Source organism: Hesperophylax consimilis, chromosome 24 (genome assembly GCF_061612785.1).
Source record: "Hesperophylax consimilis isolate HC1 chromosome 24, BYU_Hcon_1.0, whole genome shotgun sequence".
NCBI lineage: Eukaryota > Metazoa > Arthropoda > Insecta > Trichoptera > Limnephilidae > Hesperophylax > Hesperophylax consimilis.
The window spans coordinates 27,230,641-27,253,848 of NC_142859.1; the positions used below are offsets into that span (position 1 = coordinate 27,230,641).

Genomic DNA, 23,208 nt, shown 5'->3' on the forward strand with positions numbered 1-23,208 from the left:
CCGTTTGGTACCCACCATATGTATTTACAGTCTCCTTTTTCCATGAATAAAATGAACTTACTTAGAAAATGTTAGTTTACAAGTGCCTAGATATATTTATTTACATATTTCATAGAATTAAGAGAATATTGAAGTAATCATTTTCATAATGGTGTGAAAGCGTTTCATTTCTCGGTCGGTAACGCAATAAGAATTTCCGTACATCTCGAGGACATGAGAAATGTATGTTTATGTACGGGACAGAGTGTGGCAAGAGGTTGGTGGGTGGAGTAGATAGGGGCTAGATGTTAGAGGGTAGCTGGAAGATCTCGTATTTTCTTCTTACCCTCCGCGGCTCACGAGGAGTTATACCACCACCTAACCCTTAGGACGGAATTATGTTGAATTACAGCGGGCTGGGGTAGACGGCAACCATCCAAATAGCTAGGGCAAGCAAACCCAATTTTAGTTATCCGGCTTATCGGTAATAACGACAATATTTCTTTGCTGTATTGTTCTGACGAAAGACAAACCTAACCTTACCTAACCTAACCTAACCCAACACTTAGGACGGATTTAAGTAGAATTACAGCGGGCTGGATTAGTAGCCAACTATTCATCTGGGTAGGGCACACAAATCCAATTTTAGTTTTTCCGGTTTATCGGTAATAATAATGAAATTTATTTGCAGTATCGTTCTGGTGAAAGACAAACCTAACTTCAATTCAATTCAATTAGTTTATTCCTTTAATATCATTACAAAATTACATTTTAATTCGTTTTTCAGTACATTTGTAAAATAGTATTACATAATAAGTAAGCGGTATATCAACTATACCAGCATCAATTGAGCTTGCCTTTTAAAGGCAGCTTCACCGATGCTAAATATGTCGATATCCGAATTAATTCTGTTCAACAGCAAGACTGCTCTCCTCACCGGCATGACCATTGGCAAGTTAGTCCTGCAGGCCGGGAGATAAAACAGTCTATGCTGTCGGTGACGGAGATAACCATCAGGAACATAGAGACTAATACTCTCCATGATAGTCGGATTTTCAAACCATCCACGAATCAGTTCGAAGAAGTGTGATACCTAACTATACCTAACCCAACCTATCCCAACCCTTAGGATAAATTTATATTGAATTACAGTAGGCTGGAGTAGTCGCTAACTATTTATCTGGTAAGTCCACGCATATCCAGTTTTAGTGATCCCTGTTTATCGGTAATAATGATTAAATTTATTTGCAGTGTTGCTTTGGCGAAAGACTTACCTTACTTATCCTAATTTAATCTAACCCAACACTTAGGACTGAGTTACGTTGAATTACAGCGGGCTGGAGTAGTCACTATTCAACTAGCTACGGGATGCCCATCTGGTCGCGGTTGGTAATAATGACAAAATTTATTTGCAATGTCATTTTGGCAAGAGATTACCATTCATAATCTAAAAGTTGATGTCAATGGGAAAACCATTTTTAAAACAACAAAAAAATCCACAAGTTTTTAAAGAAATTATGCCATGTTTCGTGACCAGACTTCAATATCCAGGTACCTACTTCGAAACTATCCCTTATCCAACCCTTTCTCTAGCCCTTCTTTCAACCTCACAACAAAACCTTAATCGTGGATGACAAAACCCCACAGGTTTTGGCAGATATACCACATGTGTGATAGTTAAAAAAATTTAAAACCTTAACATTTTATAAAAAAAACCTAAGCTTTTAATGTTTTTATCGGACTCATTTCATGCCTTGAATAGACTCAGTTTAGTCACCCATGTAATTGTACATTTTTTTAAAAATATTTTGTTTCAAATTCTGATTCCTTTGTACACCGTTAATTCTTTTTAAAACTGGAGATAAAATTACAAGTAAATCGGTTTTATTAAATCTATATCTCTGTAGTTTTGCAACCCCTACAACCAACCGGCTTAGAGCAGCCATAAAAACCAGAGTAAGTATGATAATGTTTATCATAGTTAGTGTGAAAGGGGTTTGAATTTATATGATGAGCAAATAATGAAGCTGCAGAAGTGCTATTTGTATTTCTCACGCAAGTATAAAAGTGTGTTACTCGAATCGCATTACGTGGGTTATGACGAATATTTTTCACGATTATATCTATATTACCTGCGAACATTCTATTTCGTTCTTCTTATAAACGTAACAAAAAAATAATATTTTCTGTTGATGTACCATGTTCCGTATATAAAGTAACTTTTGCATCAAGGGACGACTATGCTAATCACGGATATTTACATGATAATTGATATCACTACCACGCAGAAAGACTGCCTTCTAATGACTTTTTTGGGCAACACAGTGACGCCTCAAAAACAAGTGTTACATTATTTGGTTTCTAGGTATATTCAAACAAATTGATGGTTGAATTGTGAATCTGTTTTTATTTACAAGTTTCCGGGCAAAAAAAAATTTAATACATTTTTTAAAATACGTTTTATGCATTCAATGCATGAAATTTAGTATTTTATTTCGTTTAAAAAGTTAATTTTCTCCTTTTTATCACAGGCAGTTCCTCTATGCATTAACTTAATTTACTATTTTTAAACATTTATTCATTTATTTTGAAAATGTGTATGTAACTTGTGTGTAAAAAAATATTAGAAAAAATAAGTTTCGTGTCGTTTGTATTGCAAAATAATTACAAGACGTGGATGCGAAGTCAGAGGTTTTGATAACGTTGGTCGGTTGTGGTGAAAACCCAGATTCTCCTGGTTCCCCAGTGAGATGTGGTTTGGTCCTTGAAACATATGTTCACAAGACAAGGTTTTATGCAAAGCAAAAATGTAAAAAATTATTATAAGCAATAATTATTGGCCTGAAACAGAAATAAAAATTGAAAAAACGTTCCGATATTTATATATTTTATAATCATTTGTGCTCAGCATAAAACCTTGTCTTTTAAACATATGTTTACCCATTATAAGTTTTTAAAAAAATATATCACAAATAATTTGTTATTAATATAGGTAGAACCTTTGTCATTCTATGGTGTGAACAGAGAGGGTAGAAAGTATCATTCGCATAAAGTTGTGTTAAGGATAAACCAAGAAAGTGAGCAATAAATACAGTTTTTATTCATCCAAGTAAAAGGAATTCCTGGTTGAAAGATTGGATGAGTTGGGTACATGAGTAGGAACTTAAAGCTTATTTTATTATTTCCCCACAGTAAATCTTCAACTTAATCTGATCAAAATAAAAAAAGAAGATACGTTACGCACTTTAATAATACATAAGCTCTAAGCCGCCGCATACCAAATTTCTACTGACTTATAACAAGCTTCTCGTTAAAGCTTTAAGTTTTTAAATTCCTTAATAAATATATGTTAGTTTTTACGATAATATCTTTCCATTTATTTTGCCGAAACTTTAATTGTATGAAATTCCCTCAATACAAAAAAAAATCGCAAAGTAAGCTCCGAAAATAATTAAAAACACGTTTTTTCTGTTATTTAATATGTCATAGGCGTGAAAAAAATCCCAGTGTATCTTTAAATGCGACTGAGATGGAAAGACTTGTGGAGAGGCTTTTGCTGTATTTAAAACGAGTTGTGTTTTATTAAATATTTTTATAATTTTTGCTTAATTATGATCGTTTTTTAATATTAGCGCGCTCACTCTAACATTCGTTTTTACATATCTCCCTTTCAAACCATCTTTGAACGCTTACTAAGGGGCCTTAAGATGTTCGTAAAATTTGCCATTGTATTATAATTTTGATATTTTAGAACCTTTAAAATAGATTAAGAAAAGTTTCTTAGATCTCCTCACTAGGAGCTTCTATGCTGAGGGGAAATATTCTTCGGAAAATTCAATGAGTTTGTAAGGTTTTTTGCGCTACATTCTCACTGTGAAAATCGTACTTTTACAATTAGTTAGATAAAATATCTGTAATGTTGTAAAAATTTTTGTACACAAATAAAATAAAATCAAATAAATAATTCATATAAAATATTTTTTATTCTTTTAAATTTTTTTCTCATTTTATATTGGTCAGTATTCCTTGAAATATCGTCACTGCCATATAAAGTAACGTGTTCTGTGATTTTGAAAGGTAATCTTTTTTAATTTTTTCTTCTCCTAGAGGGAATATGTTTGTGTTGATATTTTTAAGTTTTGCGTAAACTCTGCATTTTTTTTACTCTAAAAATTATTTTTTGAGACTGAAAATATTAAATTTAAGTTCACAATTCTTTTAAAAGCCAATACGTTTAGATACCTCAACATATTTAAAAAATAAAATTTTAATATTTTTTTCTACTTGAAATTATTATCATGGTTTTATTTTAGAAGCCAAAACTATTCATTTAGTTTTTTCTGTTTATGTAATTAAAAACCTAATGGACTTTGTTTTGGGACGGCTTGATAAAGTTATTTAAAAAGCTTTAACAAACCCTAAGTAAATTAACTAATTACCTCGGTTCTCAATTGCTTTACAAATAAAATAATATTTAACCAACAGTGGTCTCTCTTTATTATATAAATTAGATTGGTTCAGCAAAACTTCAGGTTTAGTTAAAACACTTGGAAAGTTCATTACATTATCTCATTTCCTCGTATTTCACATATTACAACTTCAAGTGTCCCATACCTGCGTGTATTTGTACTCTTGTAGAGCCTTCGCGTTTTTGCTAGGTACCAACTTATAGAACCTTCTGCTTACGCGATTTCCGTAAACTTTCTTTCATATAGATACAGGGTACGATTATTGCGGACTGTGGAGATTTGGAGAATACGGGGGAGCGAACGTGGGTCTTGAAGAGACTCATATTGTAAAAGAGAAGAAACACAGAAGCCGACAGCTCTAAGACAGTAAGGCTCTCGACAAACAATTCGAAGGTCGCGGGTTTAAACCCTGGCGTGGAATTATCTCACAATTAATTAATTATAAATAATATATAGATACTCCCAGTATCGCCCCGGTATAAGACCACCATTCATATTTAAAAAATTCTGTGAAATAGGTTGCCAGGTTCTCTCCTACCTTCTTCTTCACCATCTCCTTACCCCTCCCCAATACCTTCAGCCTCATAACATACTCCAATTAGGGATGCTATAGTCTCACTGGCTCCAGACGGTCCGGTGCAGTTGGGATTCTTGTGCGAAATTCACATTTTAAAAAGTCGATTTATTGTATTTAAGAACGAGTCTTAAACACATTAAAATCGACTCCAAATAATGTGGCATAGATTCCTGTCAGTTTCCCGCTTGTACTTTTCCAGACATCGTGTACAAGCAAATTTTCTAGGAGCAACATAGGCCACAGATTAACGGTGAGTTATTAAGTCGCTACCGGAAGCACGTTTCACCGGAAGCACGTTCACGCTTACTTCCGGAGTTTTTGCAAGGGAAATGTTTTTTAAATTATTGTCAACTACCCTCCGCGCTTTCCTCCGCCGGTGAATTAAAGGTAATAAAAACCACAAGGGTTGGAATCCAGAGGCTCTCGACGGTAAAATATGAGATGTATACCTTCATTCATGAAGGCATGCATGTTGGAACGGTTTACACGTAAAGGGAATTCGGGAACTATGAAGGTATGATAGCAATGAAGAGGTTAAACGATAAAAGTTTGTTGTGTGCGTGTTGGTGTGCCCGAAAGGGGATCAATTCACCCTAAATTCGATCAGATAATCAATTTAATTCATCTTTTGGGGGCCTATACATCAAAAAGACTCATGCACGTCATTTGGTGGCATTATTTTTCTTCAAAATCGGCGGAGATCACACTTTTAGAGATACTATATTCAGTTGAATATATTATATAATCTAAATAACTAACCGTCACGCCTTTTCTCAAGGGTAGGCAGATAGAATGGACCACAAAACAATTTAGTCTCGGAATAAACTCCTTGTTTCATCAAAACTTGTCCATTAACCCTTATCTTATTCTGACTCTTGATATTGCCCGACTCGATTATTTCGTTCACTTTGATCGTGGCGGGTCTTTGTCGGGCGTCCCCTACTTCATCTACCATTAAACACGTATTCTCCTTATCTTCTTTCTTCATTCAATCGTTCTAAATTCATCATCTAAGCGTCTCTTTATTCATCTTAATAGTAACATTTACAGCCTTGAATTATTTGCGAATCTTTTTTTTTGGTAGCGTTATAGAAAGCTGATTCTCTGAATCCAAGATTCATCAGAACTATATAATATTACATTAACTAGCTGTCAATTAATCAGTAAGTCAATTCAGGTATTATTATTCAGTTAATTAGTTAGTTAATATTCAACAGGCCTAATGAAGGTAGAGTACTAGCGAAACATGGTCTGCGTCTAAAATATTAATGAATAATAATAATAATAATAATAATAACATAACATTTATATAGCGCAGTTTTGTGTTGTTTCACTTCAAGTGCGCTTAACTATAATAAACTTAAAATAAAATTTCCTATTGTGTTCCTTTAAAAAAAATTAATTACATAATATGAAATAAAGAATAAACGGTTTACACAAAAGCAGAGAATAAAATTTAACAATAACAGTGCTATTTTAGTAGAGGACAACAATAAAAGACAGTGACAGTGCACGAAAAATAAGAACTTTAAAATTAAAATTATGGGATCATCATTATGGGATAAATTGAAAGCTAGGAATATACCTACCTCATTTATAAACATACTATCCCGATGGCACTTCCAGCAAGAAAATGTTGTACGGTGGGCAAGTACATACTCCCAGCCGATATATTTGCGGTCATTGAAGGTTACACCCGCCCTGTCCCACCCCGGTATAGGTGACTTATGGTCACCCCTTCGGAGCTCTCGCATGAATCTAATTTTTGAATAAACGGCTCTACAAAGTATATAAATGAAGCTAGACCTTCAATGTCCCCGCATACGGTGTTAGAAAGCGGTATGCGAGCGCTTACAGGTATTAATCCAAAGACAACACAGAACAATAAGCATCAAACAAGCAAGTAACAAGTTTCAGGCAAATAGTTGGTGGAGGGAACCCACACTCCAGTACCTGTAAGCACAAAAAGAACAAAGTGAAATAATAGAGTGACGGGGGAGTTTCGCCGAGCCACGTCTGGCAGTCCTGTTGAGAGATTGGTGGTGGTTGGGGTGACTGGTGCAGGTCAGGACTTCCACACCCCTTAGCCGACCACCCGGTGGTGCCCTGAAGATAAGCATGGGAAAAAGAGGGATAAACCCTAAAGAACCTAGGGGAAAGAAGCGTCAGGAGGTCGGAGGCAGGGTGGAGGTTACCCCAATCCGCACAGTCACCCCTCTGACCACCAACGCTCCTCAGGGGTGGCGCAGGTGATTGGCGGAGTCCCCCGGTAAAAACAAGAAATTAAAAGAATCTCCAGCAGTGCATGCGGGGACGAGGCCCGTTGTCCAACCCCTATTGGGGAAAAGTAAACAATACAAAACAAACAACGGAGTTCAGTTCTAGCCTGTAAACTCGTTGCCGTTACTGAAAAAAAGAAAGAAAACAAAAAAAAAAATACATTTAAAAAAAACGAGAAAAGAAAAGATAAAAAGAAAAACAATAAACAATCCAAAACTGCCACTTAAGAACATCGGTAGAATAAGTAAAACAAAAGTAGAAAGCATAAAAATAACATTTGCATGGTCTGTAAAGAGGACAGTATGTGAAGTATAAGATAAAAGACAAAGTAAAAGAGATAATTAGCTAAGCAAAGATATATAAAGAGTGTCTGCAATGTCTGTAAAAAGGACAGTGTGTCTACCTTAGACACAAAACATAAGAAAAGAAAACTGAAAATTAGAAGAAAATAGGATACAAGTTGTTTAAAAGAAATGTAAACGAAAGAAAATCATCTGAAGCAGCTGGTACAGTAAGGAAAGAAAAATAATAAAAATAAGAAGAACAGAATGCATAAACAATAATCGGAGAATTGTAAAAGAATTAGTCATGGAGCAGGAGCAATACACCAGGGGTTCTCAGTTATCACACTAGTCAGCGACTCTAAGCACAGACCATCTCTCAACCCAGATCCTAGTAAACTTCCTCAGACATTCGAAATTAACTCTGTTAGAAACAAGATCGGTGTTCCACACCGGTCTAATGGGGACATTCAGACCGTCTATCATTTCGTCTCTGGCATCCTTCAAGATCTCACAGTGCCACAGAATGTGCTCGGCCGACTGGTAAGTATTGCCACAAGCGCAATTGGGATGGGTAGACAGGGCAAGGCTGTGAAGCCTCCCCCTGAATTCCCCATGTCCTGAGAGGAGCTGCGTCATGTGATGGTCCAGTTTGAGGAAGGCCCCTTCCATTCTGAGTTTAACTGATGGGAAGAAGGAAAAGGTCCATCTTCCCATGCTCGACCTATCCCAACGGACCTGCCACTCTTTGAGCGAAAGGTCCCTCATCGTCCGAAGCAGTCCAGGGAGAGTTCCCGGTCCACCTGGTGTCAGAACGACACCAAGATGGGTTGCCGGGGATCCTCTGGAAAGTCTCTGCTTGGTTAAGACTTCCCTAATCTCCAGATCGATTGGCAAAATGCCGGCCAAAACTGGCAAAGCGTCCGAAGCAACAGTACGGTATGCGCCAGATAGTGCCAGCAAAGAAGTTCGCTGGCCCCTAGTAAGAGCGAGGAGTATAAGGCAGTTATCCAGGCGGTGCTCCCAAACAGAGGCAGCATACGAAACTTGCGCAACGTATACGCCCCTGTACAGAGCACGTAGTGCCGGATTGCGTAGTCCCCATTCAGCGGTGGAGAGTCTCCTCAGCTTTAGGAACAGCGCCTGAGCCTTGCTTGAAACATCTTTAACATGAGCCAGAAATGAGGACGATCGATCGAGTGTTACACCTAGATACTTGACCGTGTCTGCAAATTTGATGTTGGTGTCTCCCATCCGGATGGTAGGGTTTCTTTTTCTACTGAGAGAGCCCTTCATCAGGAGACCCTTTGTCTTGTGGGGAGCGAAGGTCATCTTATTCCTCTCCCCCCATTTAAGGAGGGTGTTCAAACCATCACCAGCCTTTTCTTCAATTTCCTTTCTGCTGTTCCCCGAGACAAGATACATCTTATCATCCGCGTAGTCGATCATGATACATCCTTCAGGCAAGGGTAACCTAGAGGAGTCGTCAAAGTCAATATTCCAAAATTCAGGTCCCAGAACGGAGCCCTGGGGACAACCCATATTTACTTCGCGTTCTATAGTAAAATCACCATGGGATATCGAGACAGTTCGTCCCGATAGGTAGTTGTCAACCGATTTAAACAGGCGTTTTGGACAATTCCTACTTTTAACCTTTGTGCGTATCATGTCCCACCACGCGAAGTCGAAGGCACCAGTTATATCTAAGAAGATTGCTACAACGTACCTCTTTGTGCAGACCTTCACCCAGTTAAGCGCAAACGAAATGGCGTGCACGGTGGATTTACCCGGGACGAAACCAAATTGTAGTTCACTGGACGGTGAAAGTGTACTGCGAAGTCGCTGCCGAATTAGTATTTCCAGGATCTTGCCGAGGATTGGGAGCAAGGTTATCGGGCGATAAGCCTTTACGTCGGTGAGTGGTTTGCCGTTCCCTTTAGGTATAATCCTGAGCACGCCCCTCTTCCATTCAGAAGGGAAAATTCCTCTTCTCAGGCACGATTCCATCACTTGAAAGAGCTCCTCTTTAGCGTGGACCCAGACATGCTTCACTATCTCGCCATTAAGTCTGTCATGCCCTGGTGCCTTCTTTGGACCCAAACCCTTAATTATAGCACCAATTTCAGCTCTAGTGACAGGAGTGATTCTATCCTCTTGGGCGAGGTCTCTGGGTGGAAGCCGTGCCAGATTTCTAATCTGTTTTTGGTGGTCATTTTCCCCAATTACTGACTCTACAGGGACTAACTTGCCCAAAAGTGTGTTGAGAGTAGAGGCCACGTCCACAGTCTCAGCGTCCCTCCCATCAATCTTCCCAATTAGACTAGACAAAAACCGATCCGAACCCTTGACGGATTTTTCAATTGCGCTGTGGATTTCCCACGGGTTGGCGTTGCCCACATCTTTAACCCAATTATGCCAGGCAGCTCGTTTCGCAAGGAGAACCGCATGTTTGAAAGTTGCCCTGGATCTCCTGAGAGCGGCCTGGAGGGTAGCTGTCTCCTCCTCCGTACAGCATCCCCTCCTGGACAGTCCCAAGGCCCTATAGGCTCCTTTATAGGCCCCCTTTAGCGAAGTCAGCTCAGGTGACCACCACGGCGTTCTAATTTTCGTCTTTGGGTTTGATCTGCCCAGAGAAGAATTAGCCGCAGATACAACGGCTGAATTGAAAAAGTTCCCCAAATTGTCCGGATCATTAGCTGCTACGTGATGAAAATCCCTTAATGTATCTCGTAGCGCCTCCCCAAAGTTATCCCAATTCGCCCTTGAGGTGTTGAAATTCCAGGAGGATCTCGGAGTTTCAGTTTTCTTAACACCTATTGTAAATGTGATTAATCTATGATCCGAAACTATTGCGCATTCATGGACCCTCCATTTAGATATCCTGGCCGCAACTGATCCAGAGCAAAGAGTTAGATCAATGTTGCTCTCTCCTAGTGTGTTTGAAAAGGTAAAGAACGAACTCTGTTCGTTAATGATACAAAGGCCTTGCGCAGCAATCAGGTCTTCGACGGCGTCAGTCCGTGATCGTACTGAATGGGTTTTAGTATTGTCAAACCAAAGAGGAGAGCGAGCGTTAAAGTCCCCTCCGATAACTACGTTACGACCTTTAAGCGCGTTTAGGGCGCGCGTCAGACTCAGGATATGTGGTTCTACCGGGTTCCCCCATTTAAAATAGACTGAGATCAGATAGATCTCAGAATCAGCAAATTTAATACATACACAGGTTTGGTACTCATTAGACAGCCCAGCCAGAAGGAGGGGGCTGATCAATGATGTATTGACCAGAACACCCGCCCCTGGAGATGAGCCGACTTCGAGTACCGCTCCCGGAAATTCAATTGGAGTCTTACCTTCCCAGGTGTACTGCTCCTGAATAAGCAAAATGTCAATGTTGAGGTCAGACATGACCCGCTGCGCGTCCAGGGTGGCCAACCGGGATCGCTGCAAGTTAATCTGACCTAGGGAGAGTAAATTATGAGGAGCCATAATCGGTCATGCGGACTTGAGCATTAATGGCAGCCAGGTGAGCAGGACAATCCCTGTCCCCCGTAGGATGATTGGCAGGCTTCCTAAAGCGAGTGCAGGTAGCACAGACAGCGGGAAGTGCCTTCTTGGGGCAATCCTCATGAGTGTGCCCCACAGCGGCGCAGTGGCGACAAGTTTCATTTTCCTGAGAGCATGACTTGGAAATATGGCCATATTGCTGACATTTGAAGCATCTGGTGGCACCAGTGTAGTCCCGAGTCCGACAGGCATTCCACCCAAGGAAGCACATTCCGCTGTCTAGTAAGACCTTACGGGCAGCTGGATGACATGTCACAACCATGTTCATGGTAGGAGTGTCGCGCTTGCCAAAATTTATTTGCGGTCAGGAGTAAGGCAAGAAGGGTGTATGTCCCCCATTCTATTTAATGTATACATGGACGAGTTGTCAAGTCGCCTGGACATCAGAACGGGCTGTCGTGTTAACAGTATATGTATGAATCATATAAGCTACGCGGACGACATGATCCTCCTAGCTCCGTCGATCAAGGGATTAAGATTACTCCTAAACATTTGTGAAGAATATGGAAAACAGCATAATATGATGTACAACCCGAAGAAGACGGAATTGATTGCGTTCCACCACGGAAAAAGTCAAGATACAAGTAATATGCTCCCCGTATACCTTAACGAGGCAAAAATAAATACATGTTCGAACGTGAAATACTTGGGGCACATTATTAATGAAAACCTATCGGACGATGGCGATATCGAACGACAAAGGAGAAGCCTTAGCATAGTTTCTAACATGATTGCCCGCAGATTTTGCAAATGCAGCAATACCGTTAAAAAAATACTGTTCAACGCATTCTGTACTGGCCTGTATACGTGTGAGACATGGTGTTACTACCGGACTTGCTCGATGGAACGACTCCGAATTCAATATAATGACGCCTGTAGAATAATATTTGGATACCGAAGATACAACAGCGCATCGACAATGTTCACGGAACTAGGACTGAATGGATTTGCCGGCCTGATGAGACACCGGGTCACTGGAGCCAGGATGCGGCTAATGGCCTCCGCCAATACGTTGGTGACCGCAGCCTACCAGCACCAAGCGCCACTCCTGAGTGAGCGCTGGGCCCAAGCGCACTCAAGACCACACCCTGCATAGTTTTCCTTATTTGATAATTTATTATATCTATTGTACAAAAAAAAAATGTATATCTATATGGGACGTGTGGGATTGCACAAACCTCCCCACATCCTGGAATAAAATATTATTATTATTATTATTATTAAAATATTATATAAAACAGGAAAACATTAAAATATTATATAATAGGTGGACATTAAACTTAAAAGTACAATAAGGAGGAAACCGAAACCAAACAATTACCGGAAAACTTCAAAACCTGGCTTTTTATAGTACATATATTAAAAAAGAAGCTTAGATTCATGAGAATATAAATGATTTTAAATTATTAAATATGATTTTTTGAATAATTTTGTTTTTAAAACCCGTTTAAATTCAGCCAAATTTTGTATATTGGTAAGGGCTGGGGGAAGTTTATTCCAAATGAGTGGGCCAGCTACACGAAAAGAGCGATCATAGTAAACAGCTCGATTTGACCGAGAAAGTTCGATTAAACTATTGGTAACATCTAGATCTGCTGACCTCAGAGTAAGCTGTCTATCGCTTAGGTTTTGTCGGACACATAATTCCGATATATAGGCTTTCGCCATTCCCTGCAATGCTTTGAAGGTCATTAAGCAGATCTTGAACTCTATTCTTTCAGGGCATCGAAGCCAATGAAGACGATCCCTTAGAAGCGGGGTTATACGACAATGCTTAGATTCACCAAAAATCATTCTCGCCGCAGCATTGAAAACGGACTGGATTCTGTTGAATCGTTTTTTAGGTAGGCCAGCATATGCACTATTACAATAGTCCATACGTGAGACAACGAACGAATTAATGAGTGATTTCGCTCCATCAAAAGGAAGGCATCTCCTAATTGATTTTATCTGCCTTAGATGGAAAAAGCCAGCACAGAATAGTTATGTTTTAGCATAACATAATTAATTATGCTAAAACGTATTTTTGTTTTTTAACATAATTTAATAGGACCTTTACCGGTGCACTTACTGAGATTCTAAATTATTGATCTAACAAAACAATCGTCCTAGAATTGTAGGTAGGTATTTACAAATATATTAATTAACTTTTAAAATGAGGTTAGCGGTTTATTTATACGCCAGTTTATTTATGCGGTTGAAACTGTACATTTCTATTTGTTACATACAGGGTTTTCCAATAAGAGGTGTTATTTTGATATTTTTCCCGTAAAAGATCAATGGTTTCGTTGCGTGTGTGATACTTAGCGCCGTCTTGTTGAAAGTAAACGTTATCCAGATCAATACCATCCAATTCCGGCCATAAAAAATCATTAACCATCTCTCGATAGCGCAATCCATTCACCGTAACTGTTGCTCATTTTCGAAAAAGTAAGGTCCAATGACTCCGTCGGATCATAAACCGCACCAAAGAATCACACGTTGAGGATAAAGAGGCTTTTCAACAATAACTCTTTGGTTTTCCGAGCCCCAGATGCGACATTTTTGCTTGTTGGCGAAGCCACCGAGGTGGAAATGGGCCTCATCACTCAAGATGATTTTTCGATGGAATTCCGGATCATTTTCATGCATTTCAAGGACCCAATCAGCAAAGATACTACGTTGTAGATGATCGACCGCCTTGAGTTTTTTTGTTAACTGAACTTAATAAGCCTTAAGTCACAAATCTTTATGCAAAATACGGTGTAATGACGTTTGTGGAATGCCTAATTCCAAAAAACGACGAGGAATGGACAAACCTGGGTTTTCTTCAACACTTTCAGCTACAGCAGCAATATTCTCGGCTGTTCTTGAGCGATGTGCACAGGTTTTATTATTCACATCACTAAATTGTCCCAACAGCTCGAATTTTTCCACAAATTTCTGAATTGCTGTCCGACAAGGTGCTTCACGACGACCCAAAAATGTTCGAGTTTGACGAACCGTCTCTGCCAAATTTTTACGATTTTTATAGTGAATTTTAATAATTTCAATGCATTGTTGAAGCGTGTATCAGTCCATTTTTATTGATGGCGTAGTTTCTACTTGTCAAATGTCAAAAAATGACAGCTTCAAAAGGAACATCTACCAAAATAGCGGGCTATTCAAAATAACACCTCTTATTGAAAGCCCTGTACTACCTACTCTTTTAATAAATTTTTTAAACTTATTTTTATAAGAAATAATTGTTCGCCTGAAACACTCATCCACATTGAAAAATCTCCTGATAAAAAATACATGACGCCAACGGGACTCGAATTGGCGTCATTTATTTTTTATCAGGAGATTTTTCAATGTGGATGAGTGTTTCAGGCGAACAATTATTGCTTATAAAAATAATTGTTATCCTTTGTGCTATGCATAAATAAAATCTTGTCTTAAAAACATTAATTTATCAAAAAAATAATAATTTTTTAACTTACATAATTTATTATAAGCGATAATTAGTCGCCTGAAATATCAACACAAATTGAAAATATCTCCCGAGTAAAAACAAATGACGCTGGCTGGAATTGAACGCGCACCTTCTGATGTATTTCAGGCAAATGATTATTTCTTATAGTAATTTGTTATAGATATTTGATTAAAGTTCATTTGATCTAGTCAAAGTTTTGAAGTAACATATAAATGCTTCTTAGCTCATCCCGATAACTGGCGTTGGTGGTGTAATGGTCAGCATAGCTGCCTTCCAAGCAGTTGATCCGAGTTCGATTCTCGGCCATCGCACATTATTTTTTTGTTTTTAACGCCTTTTTCATTCAATATCTTATTTTTTAGTAGGTCAGAACATTTTTTAAAAGAAAATAATATTGCAAAATAATAAAAACACTTATCTCACTGTGATAAAACATTACTCCGCTAGAGCGCGCTTTGCGTTATTGTGTTGGATTAAAATTATTATCTAATCCGTATATTATGATAATTGTATTACATTTATTTAATTAATTTATTTATTTTGATAATATGTAATAATTTACAGAAAAAAAAATTAAAACTATCTCCCTCTGATAAAATATCCGTTCGCTAGAGCGCACTACGCGATCTTGTGTGGGATTCTATTTCTGTACATTGTACATTATTTTTAAAAATATATTATATTTTGGGTGTGATGTAGGTAACATTATAAAACATAACAAGCTCTCATATTTTCAGAACCTACATAATATAATCAATTTATGCGGCTTTGCTTACAGTTGGTGCTCAGCGTGGTTGGCTTTCAATCAGTTAAGCGAGGTTCGATTCTCGGCTGTGGCATTTTTGAAGTGAAACCTTGTTGAGGTGGGGGAGCCGCTCACGAACGTTCTCTCTCTTCTCTTCTTTCCTCTCTCTCAGACACCAGCGAACTGCGCCACGCCAAGCATCAGCTGAAACTAGAAGTTTCACTTCTGTCTTGCGTAGGCTTGACACACCCACTTTTTTTTATCAAAAGGTGTATTAAAAAGTAAAAAGTCCTTTTTATTTGTGTTTTAAATTACAAAATATGGGTAGTTAAAGAACTGAATTATTCACGATTTTATGGCATGTTTGGCAATTATTTGTGATTACCTTAGGTAATTAATAAAAAAATCATTTGCTGTTTAAAGTATGCAAATAAAATAAACATTATTTATACATTATAGACAAAAACTATTTTGATGTGTTTGAATTTCGTTTTTAAAACACTAATTTAAATTGGAACATACATTTGTCTTATATAAATTTAGAAATCCGACAGAGTAACGTATTTAAAAAAAAAAAATTTATATCTTTGTATTTATTTAGTAGTATGGTAAAGATTATTTTTTCAATAATTACCACTTAAGCACAAAAAAAAGTCAAAGTCACCTGTAAATTTTGAAAAATTTGAATTCTTTAATATCCTATATTTTCTAATTTACAACTCAAATAAATACAACAGTATATATTTGATCTAGATATTTGCTATATCTTGAAATTAAAAAAAATATTATTTTGTCAAGAATTTAAGATTGAAATTAAAACTTTAGTTTTGTATGAAGAATTATTTTTATTAAATCACTTGTGAGGTCAGGAATTTAATCTGAGTACAATTAATAAAACCATTTCTCGAAACTATTTGAAAAAGTTGTAAGATAATTAATTATTTCTCTTCATTAGCATAATCGGTTTACCAAAACGTTAAGAACAGCCTCTTTTCAGACCGCAACTCTAATTTAGCTTCTTCTCAATTTGTAAATTCGCCCACTACCGCAACAAGGCTTTGCGCAAATACAAACAAAATTCAAATTCACCTTAATCTTATAAAAGTTCACGAAGTAGCATTGCCCTTTAATCTTAAAACGGCAGCTTTCGAGCTTTTTCAGAGGAAACTTCGCGGCAATTCAGTATCTCCAGTATTTTATTCTGCGCGGATGGAATAAATTCTAATCAGAATGTAAATCAGGATAATTTTATTTAAATAATATTCCGTTGAGAATTTTGTAGGCAATATGGAAGTGGCGAATAATCAAGGATGATCAAAGATGGCGCTTGTTGATATTGTCGGTTAGCGGGGGCGCAAACCTTTATGAAATTATTAACATTTTATTTCATAAGAATTATATTACAGTCGTTAGAATACTGACAATTTTCTAAAAATATGTTATCTGTATAATATATAAAAATTAATGTTTCTTTGTTGGTCCCGTATGCGTTCCTACACCGTTCATCCGATTTTGATGAAAATTTCAAAGATTGTTTTTATTAGTGCCGGGAGTGTTTAAAGAGTGATGCACTGGAATAAGATGAGTGATCGAATTAAAATGAGTTTTTTTAATAATAACAAGGTGAATACAGTAGTAAATGGTAATGAGATATGGAGTCGAGTTAAAGTCGGCATAATGTACTTTTCGAACAGTAACAATGTGGATTTCATGACACTACACGAAGCGAAAGGCATAAATAGTCTCGCGCTCCCGTTAAAAATACGAATCAATTAATGATTGTGGTGAAATAAGACGTCAGAGAATATATGATTTAGAAGTGAATGGTTGAAAAACCTTGTCAGGTAAACTAGAATTCACAACCTCGGAACTTTATTCCAAACCATTTATAAGTCCCCGAACAACGCCGAGTACACGTCAGGTAGTTGGGTATAAAAGAGAAATACATTATCATTTTTGACAGATTAATCTTCCACTTATCGCGCTTTAACATTATTTACATTTGCAAAGAAAGGTATTCAAGAAGATTTAATTGTTATTCATAGAGTAATTAAATATATATTTTATTGAGAATTGGCGTGGGGCGCCAGTGTTGAGTTTGGAGCTCCCCGCGTTATGCGCCAGTGTTGAGAATAACGAAGAGCGCTAGTGCCGGCTTTGGCATTGTCAGTGGTAGAATCATGAGAATCTAATTATTCAGCTCAGGTTAGGGTCAGCAAGGAATGCCTTTACACGGGGGACATTCAACAATCTAGACTCCACTTCCCTCGTCAAATGAAACTCCTATGAGAATAATGAATGAGTGTATTTACAGTCAACAGGTACATTGTATAACACAAAATGGGGACACAGTATACATCCTAAATTATTTCCTTGCTGATTGAATTGAACAATCTCTTTCTCGTATTTGCTTTGACTGGCAGACGTGTTTAAGAGACATTAAAAGAAGGCGCATAATGGGGCAAAGGTTTGGTATACGCTTACATGAGTTGTCCCGGGGGATGCAGGAGTTTCGAGGCCATCGAGGTGTTACTCACAGTCATTGTGGAGTGGTAACCAAGGTTGTGATCGTCTACAACTGTGAACGGGGTCTGGCACTCAGCGTCCGAGACCGGTTTTATAGTAGCAAACCGCACATGTTATTGAGACTAAGGCTAGATTTGGCATTGCTGTTGCCGCTGGTAACAGAAACCGTTGAGGCTTTGGCGTTGGTGCGCAGTAGAATGTGCGCGTCGCTCTGTGCTGCCAGGTTAGTTTCGTGGGGTTTTTTAGGTTTGAGAGATCTGCTTCGTGACAATTTATATACTGTTTTATAAATTTCGTTCAATAGCATCATTCCTCTTATCATGCTATGCTGTGCTAAAACATTCTGCCGTGTGGTATCTTATCGTGGTGACGGCTACGGCAAAAGTTTTCAGGCACGAATAGCCCGATCAGCAACATCAGCAGCTGTAGGCAGACTGATGGAACCTAAGCGCAAGCCAAATACTAAGTTTGGTGATCGCTCTTTCGGAGTATCTGGGCCGAAGTCTTGGAATAAACTCCCTCCGCAACTAAGATCCATAACAAGTCCAACAGAATTCAGGTCAAAATTAAAAACTTACCTTTTTAAGCTGTTATACCCTTTACTTAAATATACCAGTCCTGCGAGAAAGGACAGTTATATCCAATTTTCCAATTTTATCCCAAATCCTGTATCTAAATTTCGCTAATAAACAATTAGTAAATATTAATTGAGTGTTAATCTTAAGAGACCTACCAGGAAAGTATTGTAATGTATATTATCTACATAAATAGTTAGTAATAACATAGATCACTGTAGAAATGTATTATAAATTTTTACAGCGCCCTTGATGTGATTTTGCACAAAAACGGCGCTTTACAAGTCATCCAAATATTATTATTAAATCAATCTATGCGGAATTGGGCTATACTAGCCTCAGCGAGAGATCGTTCTAGTATATTTTGTCTTTTTTTCATTTTTTGAGTCCCAATTACTGCCAACCTTCTGGAACCAGTAAGACTATGGCATCATTTGTATTTGATGAGCTCATCGAGTGGAAATCCATATGTTGCTGGCTAGAATGATGAGTTACATTATATTATAATGAAAATCAATCCAAGTGAAATATAAAATGTGAACGAGTAATATTTAAAGTGAAGTAATTTTAAGCTTTAACAATTTATTAAGTGGTAATATTTAAATAGAAGTAACTTAAAGGCTTACACTATATTTTAAAAGTATGGATAATGTACCGTTTTTCCTTCACTTTTTTTTCCTCTTTATTTTAAAGAGAGGTACAGCCTTCCTTGGCTTATTCCACAAACCGTCACTATCTCACATTTATCCCGCTGCATAAAAATTATTATAAAGTGTATGTACCTACATATTATTTTGCATGTCCTTGTACAGTGAAATATGTCGTATGTAAGAAAGCAGGATAGGTCATTTTGCACCCACGAACAGATTGGTAGCAACGTGCGCACACTTACACTACGTTATGCGTATGCTTATCCCGCATATCGGTTAAGTGTACGCAATCGACATGCAAGTGAACTTTTTATACAACTTTTTGATTTATGAACTTTATGTGTATTTTATAAAAATCATAATGTAAAAATTGTGCTCGGTAATCTTACAAAAAAATAACTAATTAAAAAGCAAACATTTTACAATGCATGGCAATGATTCCATCCCTCGTCATCTGAACCCAGAGTCGCAGATATTACCTCTACATAATTCTTCGAGTGAAAACACGCAACAATACGCTTCCCTGCTCTAAAACCTTGTACCCTGTTCATGGTTGTGTGGAAAATGTGCGCCGTACCACCATGCTCAGTATTTAACCAACCAGCGCTATGATAGATGGCAACATTATGTCAAAACCACATTCTAGAAATGTGTCTAATTGGAGGCTGCTTTAAACGTGGCTAAATACTACGGCTTTCCAAGCGGGTTTCGCCTGAAAACCTCTTGTAAGGCTTTAAGATTAATTTATTTCTGGAATTTTTAACCACGGACAACATGGAATTGTATATATTTAATTTTATTTCTTTATGTTTGTGATTCCTAGAAGGTAATACAGATTGCACGAAATCTTTACAAATTTAATTTTTTGGAATACATTTTGAAGGTATTTGACTATTGAGGAAGATAATAAAATATTCTAAGTAAAGAAAATGTGAAACAGAACAAAATACACAGATATTAAAAAAGGTACCGGTCGCAGCTTGGAATTGAACCCAGGATCTCTGTCTCACAGGGACAATGCCTCTAACCACTCGGCCAATTGGACCTGATTTTTGATGTCAGTTATTTGAATGAACAACATTATAATAAATTATTATAAGCAATAATGAGTCGCCTGCAAGTCTGCCTGACGGGAATCGAACCCGCGCTTTTTGAGCCACGTCGGCTTAAAGCTGACGTGGCTCAGTGGTTCAGAGCTTCTGACCGGACATCAGAAGGAGCGGGTTCAATTCCCATCGGCGGCATTTATCTTTACTCGGGAAATATTTTCAATTTGTATTGATATATTGAATAATTATTGCTTTTAATAATTTATTATCCTTTGTGCTATGCGTAAAAAACTTGTCTTATAAAAAAATGTTATCATTAAAAAAAAATTCAAAAATAATAATTTTTGTCGATATCATATTACGTTTATAATTTGATTTGAAAAGTATTTTGTTATTTTTTTGCAAATATCTTTGCTTTCAATATCAGCCTCTGTTTCACTGCTAGCCAATTTAGCACTTTAAACTTTGATATTCTATTTCGCCTGAGTATTATTTTCTACTCTATTTTGGATAATTTGCAACTTTTATTTTTTTATATTTTTCCCTCTTACAAAATTCACATTAATAACATTGAGCAAATACAAAAAAAATTCTACGTTTTATAAAATTTAAATTAAATATCCCACTAGAAGACTTACAATATCGTTTGTTATTAAATACTTTAAAAATACACAAATTGGAAGACAGACGTAAAATAAACGACTTGACATTTTTATTCAAGATTCTAAACTCTAAATTCGACTATTGCGAACTTTTTCAACTCATAAACTTACGAATACCTACAATAACAAGACGACAAAATACACTATTTCACTGCAACACATATAGGTAAGCACAATTACGTTGCGAACTCCCCAATACAATGGTTTCATAGTATGGGAAACCAATACTAAGGTGATGTCGATATATTTAATATTAACTTTTCGAATTTTGTGGATTACGTAAAAGACTTAGTTAAACACTATTTCTAAATGGAAGTTATATTTTTGTAAGCCATTCAAATCGCTGTATTTTTTAATTTATGTTCTTTTATTTTTAATATTTCTTTCTCATGTTTCAAAACTGTCATTAAAATTGTACCACCCACATGTAAAAGCCCTCTGGGCGTTAAATAAATGAATAAATAAATAAACATAAAAAGGAATCATTTAGCAGTTTGTAGGGATTGTAGTTTTTCTTGAAGTTATTTGACGAATTCTTTCCAAAACTTACCATTTCTTGTGTATACTCAGAATGTTTATTCTGGAATATTACGGTTTATTTAGTTACGTAGTTAGTATAAAGCAATAAATAAGTTGGTTAGTTGGTAAAGAAAAACTTGAAAGCAATAATTTTAACTCGAGTGACGTTTTTTCAAGTGAAAAAATATTATAAGCAAGCTCCACGATAGACTAAGCTAGTCCAGCCATGTGAACTGAGATGTAACAAATCGAAGGAAAAACTAAAGTTAGGTGTATCTTTGTAGACAGGAAGTAATTAACTTCTTTATATGTTTTAGCTTGCGCTAATATTTTTTGGTTTCATTATGTATTATCATATTTTTTGCTCTCATTAGGTATCCAGAAATTTGTAGAACAAGCGTAAAGTTTGGTTAATCTACATCAAATAGAAAACTCAAAAAAACTCTTTTTTTTCTATCTGAGGAATTAGATTTTTTCCAAACTTTTTGCCAACTTTTCGGCTAGGGGTAAGAAATATTTGATTCATCACCTTAAGCAGCTGATATTAACCCTCTGCGAAAGTTTTTTTTTCCAAATTAGACCTGTAAATTCCAGCTTCGGACTCAATTTATTCGAACATGACAACTCAAATCAATAAAAGTTGTTCTACCAAATCTACTCTAAATGTGATAAAAAACAGAAAATAATAAAATTAATGCAAGCCTAGAAGTATAAGTCTAGAAATGTAAGTACCAGTAAGAGAGACGATAAAACACAAAACATATAAGGTTAAATTGAAAAAAATTGTAAAAATTTGATAATATAGCCCTCTTGTACCTACTTTCCGTGCAGTTAAAAAGATCCGCCATCTCTGCTTACGTATTACTTACTGTATCTAATCCAGGTGCAAGCGAGTGTTTGAAATGTTCAGTCCTGATATTGTTACATTTTACAAACAGGATTTTGGAACGAGTAGCTAATCCTTAATCCTAAATGAAATTCAATGAGGTAAAGTAAATCAAGGCTGTCTGTAGTACCATTTACAATTATTAACATAAAGAACAAATCGAATAATAATGAATTTAATATCAAAACAGCGTTTTAAGAATATTATTATGATTACAACCAAGTTTTATCTATCTTCTGAGTACAAACCATCGACTAAATCTTCCCAACATTCAGAATATTTCCATCGCCTCACAACCAGGAGGTGAGGGTGTGGTGGGAGTGTGGTGGGGGTGGCGCCACCCCATCCTAACTGGTTCTATTAATTTCAGCGTGAGAGCCTCCTCAGCTAACGAGGCTCCCAGCAAACAAGCCTTATGAAGCCAAGGGATGAGCAAATACGGCGGCTTCTATTATATTCAGGGTTATTCTATTTGATTATCCACTGCTGAATATATCTTAAAATTTTTGCATGGAAGAGATAATAATTCAAGGAATTTTAAATCACACTTTTAACGGCTGTATAATATTTGACTGCCATAACATGAGCATGTGCCTAGTGTGCTAGTCGAAAATGATTTACGAAAAAATTTACATAAAACTTAAATAAATATATATAAAAGATAAGTTTACTGATTTTTTTAATTATTTGAGTGCGGGTCTAAAGAAATCTCAATCTTGGTGTATGTATTCTGTTCTAAACTTGCCCATCTTCCTTTCTAGACCTCAATTATTAGGGATATAATAGAAACACTGGTTTCGGGCAGTTGACACTCTTGTGCGTTACTTACATAAAATTCAAGTTGAGTTTTTTTTTATTAAATTCAACAACTACAATTGATACCAACGTAATAAATAATTCAGATTCATTATGAATACGAAATCTCGCATTGCTTTTTAGAGAATTTTCCATAAATTTCCTTTCAAACTAATTTATTTTTCCAATTTCCATTA

At 36.7% G+C, this 23,208-nt stretch overlaps 1 protein-coding gene and 1 non-coding gene across 2 annotated transcripts in view; both read left to right on the forward strand.

The window, feature by feature from the left end:
- Nucleotides 1-23,208, forward strand: part of LOC149412141 (cell adhesion molecule Dscam1-like) — a 386,575-nt gene that overhangs the window by 61,893 nt on the left and 301,474 nt on the right. The gene's annotated exons all lie outside the window — the stretch shown is intronic.
- Nucleotides 14,844-14,915, forward strand: TRNAG-UCC (transfer RNA glycine (anticodon UCC)). Its single transcript has one exon. It is a non-coding gene; the product is annotated as a tRNA-Gly (tRNA).